At 39.5% G+C, this 13,254-nt stretch overlaps 1 protein-coding gene across 1 annotated transcript in view; it reads left to right on the top strand.

The window, feature by feature from the left end:
• The window catches only part of GFRA1 (GDNF family receptor alpha 1), a 148,656-nt gene that overhangs the window by 92,364 nt on the left and 43,038 nt on the right, over positions 1–13,254 (top strand). The window lies entirely within an intron of this gene.

Raw genomic sequence — 13,254 nt, 5'->3', positions numbered from 1 at the left:
AGTCACTAATTTGGTCTTTTTGTTTTGTATTTTGAATTTGTATACCTCCTCTCTTTCCTGGATATGTTCAGAAGACACTGACCAAAGTGATAATGATACAGACCCATTATTTATTGAAAGAACAGTGTCAATCCAGTCATGTGCTGCAAAGATCAGAAAAGAAGGGCAGCATTTTTTATTAATAAAAGAAACTGGTAACATCATGTTTCTTGTCCTCCACTATATTCAAAGTGTCTGGTCAAATCACTGAGGCTCATTTTTGAAGCTGAAATAGCTAGAAAGTAGTTCTTAACTAATTTCAGAAGACAGTTGTTTGTTTTGTTGTTTTAGTTTTTTTGGTGACTGTTGTTTTTGTTGTCTTTCTAAAAAAAATACAATTCTTGATGTTTTGCCTTTAGTTCTTCAAAGAGTACACGTTGCTGTCTTTGGCTGTTTGCTACTGAAAAAAAAATAAAATGGCTGCATAATATATTTAAATAACTCCTCCTGGGATGTCTGAAGCATAATAATGAAATACCCTATTAGGTTTCAATAGACAGGTCATCTCCTTGAAAATACAGTGAAAGGTATTTTCAGCATTGTGTGTCCAGAGAGCTAAATGTTTATAAATCTGCTTTCATTGGTGTGTTCTTACTTCTTGACCAGTTTCTGGTTACCTATCTGTTGCAACCACCCATTCAATTCTGTATGAAAGATATCTGCTTCTACAAATATCAGAACACTGTGTGAGATATGCAGACATTGTTGTCAGTGCATAGAAGAGTTCATCCACTGTAAAAGTTAGAACTAAAACTCAACTGCTTGATATGTTTCCTGAAAACATGAGAAACCTGACAAGAAAATAATTTGCCTTCATGATATTCTGTTGAACACTTTTAATGATAATTTACCTTTGGAAAGGGAGTCACTGTATCTGTGCTCCTTTTTCATAAGGCATGTGCAAATCTGCAAGTGCTTTGTATCTATAACCTGTTTGTAAAAGTGGCTTTTCTGTGTAAGACTTATGGGCTGTTCCTGCAACAAGTACCCTGCTGACTGCAAACCCTGCACCCTTGTGGTTCAGCACTATAGACAAGTCTATGATGAGATGTTATAAATGTGCAGGCAACCTTTTTTGTCCTTCTGTAGGAGTGGGGGAGCCCAGCATCTTGTGTTAGGAGGGACATCTTCAGTTAACAGCGTTAACAAATAGCAGGGAGGAGTGCGCTGGAGGGACGTGTGGGAGGAGATAGAAGAGGGGGAGAAGAATGATGCTCTTTTCTTCAAATTTTCTAATCCTTAGACTTTCATTTTTCCCCACTTTTTTCCCTTACTTTTTTTTTCTCCTGCCTCTTCCGCTTGCTTAGTCTCCTTTCATCTCCTCTTTCCAGATCTTCCAGTGATTATTTGACTTTCACCGGCTCCCTGACATGTTTGAAATCTATTACAGCCACTTATGGCACCTCCTCACCTGCATCTCTGCATGTTGTGCTTTTCATCCTTCACTAGCCTGCCATGGTCAATTCAGCAAATGAGAGGGAGAACATGGGTGCTGCCTCCCTTTCTGAGCCTCCTAGCTTATACTGATGACAATTCACTTGGCCAGCTACAAAGCCTGACTGCTCGCTCTCAGGCTGACTCTAGTTTTGTGTGTTGAGTACATTTGGTGGACATTTACATGAAGGACCCAGTAGCATTGTCCAGTTCTGTATAATGGAGTTGGATTTGAGCCCCTCCAGGGTATTTATATCAGTTTGGCATTCAAAGTACTCTTGGCAGCCCCTAGGGATGACTGGTTTGCTGTGGTTATGCAAAACCAGGACAACATCATAGTTTTTGTAATGCCGTTAAGGACATTCAAAAAAAGGACACTCTTGATTTCTAGCAATGTGCAGGCTGTGCCTACATTGTATGTTTGTAGACTGAGTCAGGGAGTGGGTGAAAAACCTCATGTGCTGCCTGACTCACCCTGCAGTAGATGTAGGATGCTTGCAGTGTAGTAGGGTAGCCTGAGCTCAGGCTACTTGAAGATCCTCCCTGCTCTCTGGACTCAGGAGAGCTCCTGTGTCTGTAGAATACCAAGTGGGACAGAAGAAAATGTAAATCTACCTTTTGGCTGATGCCCAAAAGCCCACATCACATTTATAAGCATAGCCTGAATTTGAAGAGTGATTTTTATAAATATAGGTATATACAAGCATGTAAATACGTGCATATATGTTTTTATTGCTAGAGGTATCATATTTATTTAAGTGAAAAAAACCCAGGTATTCATTAATTTTAATGAACTGATCTCCACATTTGTGGAATGATGACAGTTCAGAAAATTCAAAAATGATGGGCAATAAGCTGGTGTGCTCTGCAGAGGAAACATGATGGTGTAGTGGAGTATGTGTGCGGGGAATTGCTAGCCTGGGAAAAAATATTAATGCAGTCTCTGCAAAATAAGCAAAAACCTTTCAAGAAAGGCAAAGTAAAGATAGGAAATGCTGCAATATAATATAATTTTTTCCCCCTTTTAGTCCCTTATACGATTCATTACATCAATGTCTTCTTTTAGCAGAGTAAATGGACAGAATATTGCTCTTCCCTCCCGCTCGTAAACAAAGATAATTTAAAATTTCTTCCATCTGAATAAAACTCAAAAGTAATCAAGCAGTTCCTCCTTATAATATCTCCATAGATCCCTTTGGAATCAAAAAATCCAAACATCCAGTAAAACAAGCCTGCTTTGTCCCTCTTGAAGTGTAGATGGGTCTCATTTTGCAGTGCCAAGATCTGCTTGGCTAGCCCTCATTTATACTCTCTCTGTTCTGCTTAAGAGGGTCTTGAAGATTAAAAGCTTGTTGGGTGATTGACATTTCCCTGAAAGAAGGAAAGATGCAAGGATATTGTAATTAGAAGAATGGCTCAGCCTTATTCCTGCACCCAACTTTCACTTTGCTTTGTGCTGTAACAATGAAGAGAGCCTCACTCACAGGGGGTTTATGCTCCAAGAAGCAGTAACTAGACAGTTTCTTTACGCTGGGGTCCCTTGTCAGGCAAGCTTGAAACTCTCCAGGCAGCATCCCTTCAGTCGTCCAGAACCTCTGCTGATTCCTGAAAGCTGGTCTCCACGAAAAGGGAGTGCAGTTCTTTTGTGCTCATTATCTGTAAAACACGAATTATGCGTCAGCATTTTCAGAGCGGTTTGAGTCAGACAAATATTTGATTCTGTCTTATATGGTGTGGCTTCAGCAGTGTCCCTGACATGGCTGAGGTCCTGCTAGTCCTTTCTGGTTACTTTTAAGGTTAAAAACAATGCTGAATATTCATTATTACCTGTCTACAGGGTTGCAAGTGAGAATAAAGTATGCGTGTGTAAACATACAGCAATCATAAATACCAGTGATTCAGGTTTTTTAGGCTGTATTTAGATACCCTGCTTCCATGTCAGTCTCTTTTTAGTCAGAACAATGCAGTGGGCTGAAGTACTTGTCACCACTAAACTTTTGCTCCGAGAACCGGGGGGGATTTGTATTATCCAAATGTGGTCCTTCATAGAATCATGGAGCCATTCAGGTTGGAAAAAACCCCTTTAGATCAAGTCCAGCCATTAACCTAACACTGCCAAACCCACCACTAAACCGTGTCCTTGAGTGCCACATCTACAGGTCTGTTAAATACCTCCAGGGCTGGTGACTCCACCACTTCCTGAGCAGGCTGTTCCAATGCTTGACAACCCTTTCCATGAAGAAATTTTTCCTAATATCCAATCTAAATCTCCCCTGGCAGGGGGCCATTTCATCTTGTCTCGTCACTTGTTACTTGGGAGAAGAGATCAACCCCCACCTCACTACAGCCTCCTTTCGGGTAGTTGTAGAGAGCAGTACGGTCTTCCCTGAGTGTTAAGGTCTCTCTGTGTATCATTTTGTCTGCAAAGCCTTATTTTGTTAGTGAGAAAGAAAACCTGCCTGTATAATTTAAGAAATAAGAAGACTACGGATAAGTAACACGAACCAGGAAAGGGATTACAGCAGGGCAAATGTGACCCATTTTGTTTTGTTAATTTTTCAGGGGGGAAAGATTAAACTACATATGTTAATTAAGCAGTTTCACACATGTTTAGTCAAAAATACTGAAATCCAGGACAGTTAAATTTGGCACTAAACTTTAATGGAGATCTAAATTCGGAGCTACTCATGTTCTTACAGTTAAGCAAGCACTTAAATGCTTTTCTGGATGGGGTTCCACTAAGAGTACTGCTACTGCTGATTTGTTGAATTGGTAGTTGGGAGATTTCTGTAAAGAGGAGTTTAGTATCCACTGGTTTGTCTGAGTAGTTTCCACCCACTGATCTGTTAGATCTGGTAAAGAGAAGGTTTGTGATCCCTTGTGATGTACACTTGGTCACATTTGGCTAACTTGCTGTTTCTGGGGCAAAGAAAGGGTGTACATATTACACAAAAGCATTTTCTTTAATAAATCAAAATGTTTTTTTCATTTACCTCAAGCCATGTATATGCTACAGGCAAGAAGCTGCTCTATGTTTAATGTGAATAACAGAGCTATTCTATCAAGTCCATTCCCAGTGTACTTCCTCTGACATCAGTGACTTCAGTGGATTTATTCCAGGGATGGATTTGGCTGTTCCTGTTCTGTGTAGGTAAATCTTCAGGCAGTGCTAATTAAGAGAATGTCAACTGATTTTACCATTCCATTATGCTGGACTTTGTAAAGGTTATTTATATCATTCTACATCAGAGCCCAGTGAGAGAATATTTCTGGTGGCAGTTCATCTATTAAAATAGCTGGGAGAAAATGTAAGCACCAGAGCTAAAAATAAAACTTTGTTTCTCAACAGAGCAAGTGACAGCCACATGCATATTTTCAGATTCTAGCATTTTTATGTTTACTGAATAGAGATTGCATTGCTTTCATTATTTTATAAGCACTACTGTGTTACTGGAGTAGCTGGTGTTAGGTGGAAGCCAGATGTAAATGTACCAGTATCTGCCAAGACTTCTCAGCAGAGGTGATGGTTGTTTTCTATGCTTTAATGATCTGCTGGCTTTAAAACAAGTGACACAGAAAGAGTTTTCTGATGTGTGTTTACTGTCGAATATAGATTTTCTGTGTGAGCTGACTGTCACCCTTGTCTAAGATTATTAATAGATGACCTAACATTCACGTGTTTGTGCTTACATTATATTTGTTCAAGCACACACTATAAACCATTAAGGCAAGTTTTTGTGCTTTAAAGTACATAGGTCTAAGACCTCTGTTAAATTCAAACTGTATCATTTGATTGTTCAGTTCACTTTCTTTTGTTCCAATTCAAGCATAAATCACAGTGGTTGTCCTCTCAGTTATGATGCTCCCTTTTCCAGATTATGAAATGCTGTAGACACATGTCAGTAACAGGCCATCATGCAGCATTGCAAAATATTCTTCAGAATGGACAGTGCATTACAGAGCAACATATGCATCTGGGTAGATCACAGATGTATCAACTCTTGGCCTCATGTTTTTCCCTCTGCCTCATGTGTGTTCATGTTTTTTTGACAGTGGAGTGAAAAAAAAAAAAAGCTCTGAAGACAGCACATCATCCTTAACTGGTAAAAATGGTTTATTTTCCAATCTTATACTACAAATCAGTGCTTTTTGTACTATCATTATATATCCATATTACTTCTAAAAGCAAGTAAAACATGCTGAATAAGATCAATGCTCTCTTGGTTTGCTACTGCCAGAACTTTTCAACTTGCTGTTTTATGGGGTTGTTTTGTGCATGGAAAAAAATGGGTTCACATAAAAGAGATTCTAATCTGCTTTTATCTGCTGTAGTTCTGGTTTTATGTTTGTTGTCTTACTCCTGAAGTCAGAACAGTATTTAGAGTATTTCGGCGTGGGTTTAGGCCATGCTGGCTACCTACAGACCCTGCATGATTGAGTGCAAGGACACACTGAGCACCCTGTCTTTCCTTCAGCCACCTCTCTGACAAGGGGACACAGAGTTGTTTCCTTCGGGAATGCCAATACACATACCACTGAGTTATTTTCTTGTGCAAAGAGCATCCCTGCATAACCTTAGGAAACTTGATACATCTGGTACATCTACCAATAGAAACTTTTCTGGTAAAGAGACAACTTTTATCGGACTTTTAAGATTATTTTCTGCCTCCAAACTCCCAACAGTTTCCTGCTTGAGCCAACAATAGTTTATTATAGTTTATTCAAGTGGTTACAGAGAATGTTATTGCCGTGGATGTCTTTCTCAGGTACTTGGAACCACATCCTTTCAGTGTGCAGTGACAATACAGTTGTTAATAAACACTGAAGCATCCAGTAGCATGCTCAAGGACTTGCAGTGGCACTAATTTTCCTTGGCTTGCTTTTCAAGAGTGACAATGGTTTTCTTAGGTTACCAGCCTGTAATTCAAAGTCTCTTCTCTTAGCCCAGCTAATGAAGTGAGAACAACTCTGCCCCTAATGCACTAGTTCTTTGCTGAGTAACGTGCTATCAAGATACACTGAGGCTTGGACATCTTTAAATATGACAGACATTTAGCTTTAGAAGCTTCAAATTAAACAGCATAAAGAAAATGAAATAAAATGAAAGTATACAAATTCATGGTATTTGCAAAGCAGCTAGTGGATTTGTTCATGTTATTGGAGGGCTTTGGTACAGAGACAAGTAGACTAAATAGAAATCTTCCCAGCATTCTCTGATAAAAGCACAGCCTGACAGTTCAGCCTGTCATTCTGTAGAAGACTCTGAGAGAAGTGTTTTCTTTACAGCTGAGAAGACAGAAACACGTTATGAATGCTTAAGGTGGATGCGAGGAAACAGAGCCCTGCAAAACATATTTAATATAGGTTTGATTTCCTGTGGAATGTTTTCCAGATGTTCTCTCAAACAGGCCTCTAAAAAATGATGTGAGGTATTTTTTTTTTGTAAACAGAAAGATAAAATTCTGTTTTGTGTCACAGCATCTGAAAATCACTGCATTAATTCTTCATTGCATTACCTTGTGCTCAGAATTTTCACCATATTTTTTGAAATTGGTTTTATTACACAAAAGGTCAGTAGTATAAAAATATTTATATAACTCTATTTCAAATAAATCATACTTGTTTAAAAGTATGATCACATTTGAGCCTAGTGGTTTCCCTTAAACCCAAAGGAGACTTAATATATTAAATTAAAATTACTCTCATGCATGATCTTGAGTCACTTAGAGGATTTAATTAACATTGATAAACTATGACATTAGTGTTTTGTTAAGTTTTTTTTTATTTTCTGTAGCAGATACTGTGTAAAAGGATCTAACTGGTCTCCAGCAGATGATATGAACAAGGGGAAAGGATAATATTAACAGAAAATGGTGTAGAACTTACTTTATTTTGCTTTGCACAAAATACAATAAAAGTACATCGGTGTGGGTTTTGTTTATTTTAGAGCACTTGTTAGTCCAAAAAAATAGTTTGTTAATAGAAGAATAGAAAGAATAAAATGTTTGTACTTTTAATTTTTAAAATACAGATATGCATAGGTGGAAATATTTTTCTTTTTGCATGACTGAATTTATAAGAGTTAGCTCTCCATTTTCTGGGGTACTAGATGTCCAGAAGGTCCCTGATGAACAAAAAACATGAGTAGCGTAAGTGCTGGCAAACGTGGTGGGGAACATGGAGCTGGCCAGTTTGGGTTGAGTGCAGGTGCTCATCTGGAGGAACCAGCTTTGTTGGGCTTTTGTGTTTGTGCTCGATGCTCTGAGCAAGCATTTGTGATGTTAGAAGAGATCTGAACGAATCTTCTGTGGTCTGTGGTGTTTGTTTCTGTATCTAGTTATTCCACAATCCAAACAGGCTGCCTCTGGGGATTGACCATATTTTGCTTCCAGATGAACAACAGTTTTTAGAGATAAATCGAATCCAGAGTCAAATATTTGCTTGGGTTTAGCCTGCCAGTCATTTAAAATAACAAATCAGAGGCAAAACCAGATAAAAACCCAGCTTCTTCCAGTTAGTAGCTGGTATTTGGGATCCAAAATCCTGTAATGGTTTCTGCCAGTATTGCCAAAGATTTTGATCAGCTCATGTGAGAGAAACTGCATTCAGTATTCAGGTCTTGGGTAGCAAATGGTCTGGCATCAGATCTTTACTTTTACTCTCCTTCCCACTTCCCAAAGGGTACAAATGCTGAGCTGGTTGACAGGGTGCAGCATGGACTGGGGGCTCCCTGGGGCCCATGGGGACACCCAGGGACAGGCAGGACAGAACCTTTCAGGCTGAGCTCATCCCACCACCCCAGCTAGGGAGCAGGGCAGTCCCAGGCATCTCCCTGGGAATAGGCTGGGACATCAGCCCGTGGGCAGACCTGGCTCAGTGGGGCCCATGGCTGGGTAGGGCCAGGCTGGGGGGGGCTGGAGACTGAGTCCTACAGCACTGGTGGGGCAGCAACTGAGGCTTTGTGGGGCTGAATGGAGTCCTGGGCCACAGACTGCTGGGGGGAAGCCCCAGGGGTGTGGGCAGGAACATCAGTGCCCTCAGAGCCTGGACACTCATTGTTTGAGAAGGGGGGTAGCAACAAAAGAGAAACTTAACCTCTTTGTTGAAAGAAATTTACTGGAGTTGCTATTCAATAAATACATGTAAAAGTGGCCTCTTAAAGAAAAATGTCAACATTTGTAGTTGCTCACAGGTTCTCATCATGTATGTAGATAACTAAGGAGGTGTGAGATGTATTAATATTACCCAACTCTAGTGTCTTTTAATGAAAACAAAAGGATCAAAGCTACGTTAATAAGTGCTGGGAGGGTCATCTTTTGTTATGGAGCTACTCTGAGGCTTTTTTCGTCTTACTAGTTGATAGAGCTGCTTATGTAGCCTTTGCCTCATTTTCTAACTGCCCTGTTTATGAAAGAAAGAGAAAATTAAATTCTCCTCCAACAATGAAGCCATTAGTTTGGCCACATACCAACCCCTCTTGCCACTATTGCATCCCAGCAGAAGCAGCACCACCCCAGCTATAGAGGAGCTATTTGTAGCTACAGAGTAGGGTACTGCAGTTGACCCCCACAAAAGAAGAACAAGTATTTGGACTTGTTGTTTTTTCTGTAATGGTGCCATTTATCACTATGACACACATTCATTGACTTAGTCTGGGTTTTTTCAGTGTCAGATTTATACTTCTTTTCTGGTTTGAATATTGATGCAGCACTTCCCTTACGTGACTGCACTGCCAAATGGTGTCTAGACGCCAGAGCAGCTTTGACTAATTAATGTAGTCACCCCAGTCTCTCAGCTTTGGCATTTACCTACTCTTTATGTTACTGCTATAAATAGGTACCTAAACACAAGCAGCAGTGTAAAGAGAGGTGGCAGTGAGCATGTCCAGACTTCACCTAACATCCCTGAGGTGTGTGCAGAGGACAGCAGTGTCGGTCCCTGCGTTCCTAACAGAGCAAGGAGTTGTAACCACTCACTTGGACATCACTCCATACATGTGTGCAGTCAGCAGGAGATCTGGATTTCTTGGTCTGCATATCACCAATGCAAAGGCAAGGCTGAGAGAGAAGATTGCTCTCTGGGAAGGCTCAGCCCTTCTGTACCAACTGCACAGTCAGAGAGAAAAAATGAAAGGAAATCCACATCCACCAGCCCAGCAATATGGGTACTTCTTCAGGAGGACTCTGGTTCATAGAATTGCTTTCTGATTTATACCAGATCCAAACTAAAAATGCAGTTTTAAATTTTTTCTGCAACCTCACCATCTATATCACGCTTTTAAATATTGCACCAGTATTAAAGCTGAGTTGATCAGCTTTGAAGAGGGAGAACTGATAAATATCAAAGATAACTTCAGGATGTCAAAGAACTTTTACAAAACCTTGAGAACAAAAAATAGTGAAAACCTAATCAATATTGTCTATGCAACAGGCTGTGCTAATATAAAATTGCCTCAACAATTATATGCAGATTAAACAGAATACTGCTATTAACAAAGCTTATTTGTGAGCAAAATTTGAAAGTTTTGATTTATCCTGCTGAGTATTTGAAGAACCACTATCATAAGGAGAGCAAATTAACTTTGTTTCCATTGTATTTTTAACTGTTACAAATTATTTTACTGGTGGTAATACAAAGCATTGGAGAATAGCAGGTTTGGGATTTTTTTGTCTTCTTTTCAGAAAGACTGTTTGTTTGATTTTCTTTGAATTTGCCAGTAGGATTATTCTTACTTTTTCAGCTAGTAGTATACAAAATATTTTAAGTAAGCTTTCCAGAACATCTGCAGTTTACTTTGATGAGATTTTCCAGGTCTAAGGTAGGACTAATTTAATTTGTGGGGTTTCTGCCCTACAAAGGGAAGATTTTTTTTTATGGAAGGGAAAGGAAAAAAACCCATTAATGCTGCTGTGCATAATGAGGATTTTGTGACAGAAAAATAAACAAATAGCTCCTTCTAAATGTGGTCCTGCTACACATTCTGTAAAATATAAAACTGCCTGTTTCTATCCAGTAGAGAGACACATCTATGTACATTGCACATGTAAAATTGTACACATCTTATGGTACGTGTTGAAAGCTCTGTTTGTTCTCTAGATAACAAAACTGCTCAGTCGTGGTTAGGCACTTAACCACAACTTACTACCTGCAAGTTCTTTCCTGCTGAAGGAGCACTAAGTTAACACAGTATGCAGATTTTTTTATGGGAGTGCTATTATCTGATTGCTCTTATTCAGCATCCCTAAAAGGATTGTCTCTTTTACTCAAACAGTTCTTAATATTCATGCACAATACTTTAGGATTAATGGTTCTCATTAAGCTAATTTGTCTCTCTCTCTAGATAAATAGCAGTACCACTGTTTTGGTGTTAACTGATGAGCACACTTTCATCAGTGCCAGTCTACTGAAAATGTTTGGGGCTAGATCTGCAGTGAGTGTTAATCAGTAGATCTTCACTGAAAGTGTTGGAATTATTTTATGATAGGTATAGATCTGTCTCTGTTTTTATTTTCTGGTCTTAACTTTATCTCCGGTGGAAATGAATCCACATAAATATCAGCTGTAGTTAACAGCTCAGGAGAGAGTGAGAGCTTTGATAGTATGAAGTTTGGATGACTCACTAGGGAAGAGGTGTATGATAATGTCCAGTAATGCTTGGACCAGAGCTGTCTGAACTATATTTGACTTAAGAAAACTTAAATGTGCAACATTGTCAGATCATTACCTTTTATGACCACAAAAAGTCTTCATAAATTCACACATAAATCAAGCTGTATGTAAAGGAGATCAGCAGAGCAATTTTTAGCTGCCTTTAGGGCTTACAACAAATAAGTTCTTTAAGCAGACCAGGTAGTAAATGACTGTTGTTATTCCATATTTATCAGTCCTTAGAAACGTTTAGAGAAGAGGAATGTATTAAATGATCTCTGTACCAGTGCACCTAGTAACCTAAGGGAGAACTGGACATTTAAGAATGATGAAATGATTGCAAGGCGTGTGTTCAGGATTATCAAGATGCTGATTGTATAATTGCATTTCCAGAAAGATTTATTTGTGGTCACATAAATGATGAAATTTAAATGTGAGGAGCTGTTTTGTTTTAGAAGTGCAAAAATGCTGCACATACAGTAGGCTTGCTCTTTCTCCCATTGCAGAGGTTTTTCATACTAGGTAGATGTAGGAGGTTCTATTCTGTCCTAAACCTTACTTCATACAGGTAGTAGCAGAATTAGAGAAATCCTTGGCAACTGTCAACTGTCTTTGTTCCCAACTGATCCAAGGGCTGGATTTGAGCCGCTATCTCAATTATTGACTGGGAGAGGAATCAGTGCAGTGACATAGGGTTTCCTTGCCCAGATTTTCTTCGTAGTGCTGCTGTTTATCCCTTTCCATACCTTGGGACCCGTTTCTTCTCAACCTGTCTCCTGGTAGATACAGTATATATTAACCAGCAAAGTAGGGATTTTATGTGAATTTAGGAATTTAGGTATACATACGGGGCATCTTGGAGGATTGGTAGAGAACTTTACTTTTTAAGGCTATTAAAGGCAACTGGGTAAAAATTTCCATCTCAAGGTTAAGTGGTTAAATGAGGGAAGAGAGGGAATGAAAAGCTTAGAGTTGACTCGTGGCTTGAAGGCAACCATGGATTTGCTGGTGTCAGTACAGCTGGTGAGAGAGGGAACTAAATAAAGGCCATGAGAACAGCTCAGATACATTCAGGTGTAGGTTGCACAGAGTCTATTTATAGGATGCTTTCTCAGACTAAGCCTGTGAACCTTTTGAAGTTTGCCATCATTACTTTCAGGCCAATTAATGATGTGTATCCAATCCCATTCTGGGGTAGGTAAAACAATAAAGTAAACAAAGATAATTAGTCTCTGGAGTATGTAAGCAAATGAAGTAAATCACTTGTTTCTGCTAACTTCTGTAGTTTTGTTGCAAAACTAAAAAATAACATTTATATTGCAAATCTGCATAATGCTAGAGCAGTGATGAAAATTCATACAATTCTGATTTGGAGGGAGCTTTGCAAAGATTAAGCACCAGATCCTGAGACATTACTGTGGCTTTTTAACAAAAGAACATTTTTGTACCTATTTCAAAGAAGAGAAGATCGAAGTAGGGATATTCCATCTTTTTTTCATCGAGATGGAGGTCTAAATGATACTTTATAAATAAACAAAAGCCACTGATCCAAGTTTATAAGCCTGAGCAGGGCAGGAGAGCAACTGTAAGGTTGTGGGACCTTGACCTACCTCATCTCAATGCCTCACAAATTTTACAGACCTGAATGGGAGCATTATGTGGCCTTTAAAGCACAAATAACCAGAAGAGATCATGGCTACTGGTCCTTTTATTTCATTTTCCAACATAGAAATAATCAGTTAATGACAATACAGCTTCGCTCCTAGTCTTAAAGCACCTCCTGTCAGTAAGCAGTGCTCTCTTCTTAGTCATGGGGCCACTGAGGGAACTGAGGATAATATGGCCATTCAGCAGCAGAACTCGATGCAGAGCACACATTCCCTTTCCTCAGCCCTGGACTCAGCACTCTAGACTTCGGATAAAAGCACATTTACAAGAACAAATAGATTCTCAGTACCATGGCTCTGGGGGATGTGGAGACCATGCCAGCTGGTTCTGCCTGCTACCCCAGTTCAGCCAGCTGGTCCTGCAGGCCAGTCCAGAGCAGGGGAAAGCCCATTCCCTGGAAACTCAGGGCACTACCAAAGCAGGTCCTGCTTCCACTCTTGCAGTAAGAGGGCTCTGTGAGTACAA

This window comes from Pseudopipra pipra, chromosome 8 (genome assembly GCF_036250125.1).
Source record: "Pseudopipra pipra isolate bDixPip1 chromosome 8, bDixPip1.hap1, whole genome shotgun sequence".
In the NCBI taxonomy this organism is placed as follows: Eukaryota; Metazoa; Chordata; class Aves; order Passeriformes; family Pipridae; genus Pseudopipra; species Pseudopipra pipra.
The sequence above is the reverse complement of the archived record's forward strand: the minus strand, read 5'-3'. Positions and strand labels throughout refer to the sequence as shown.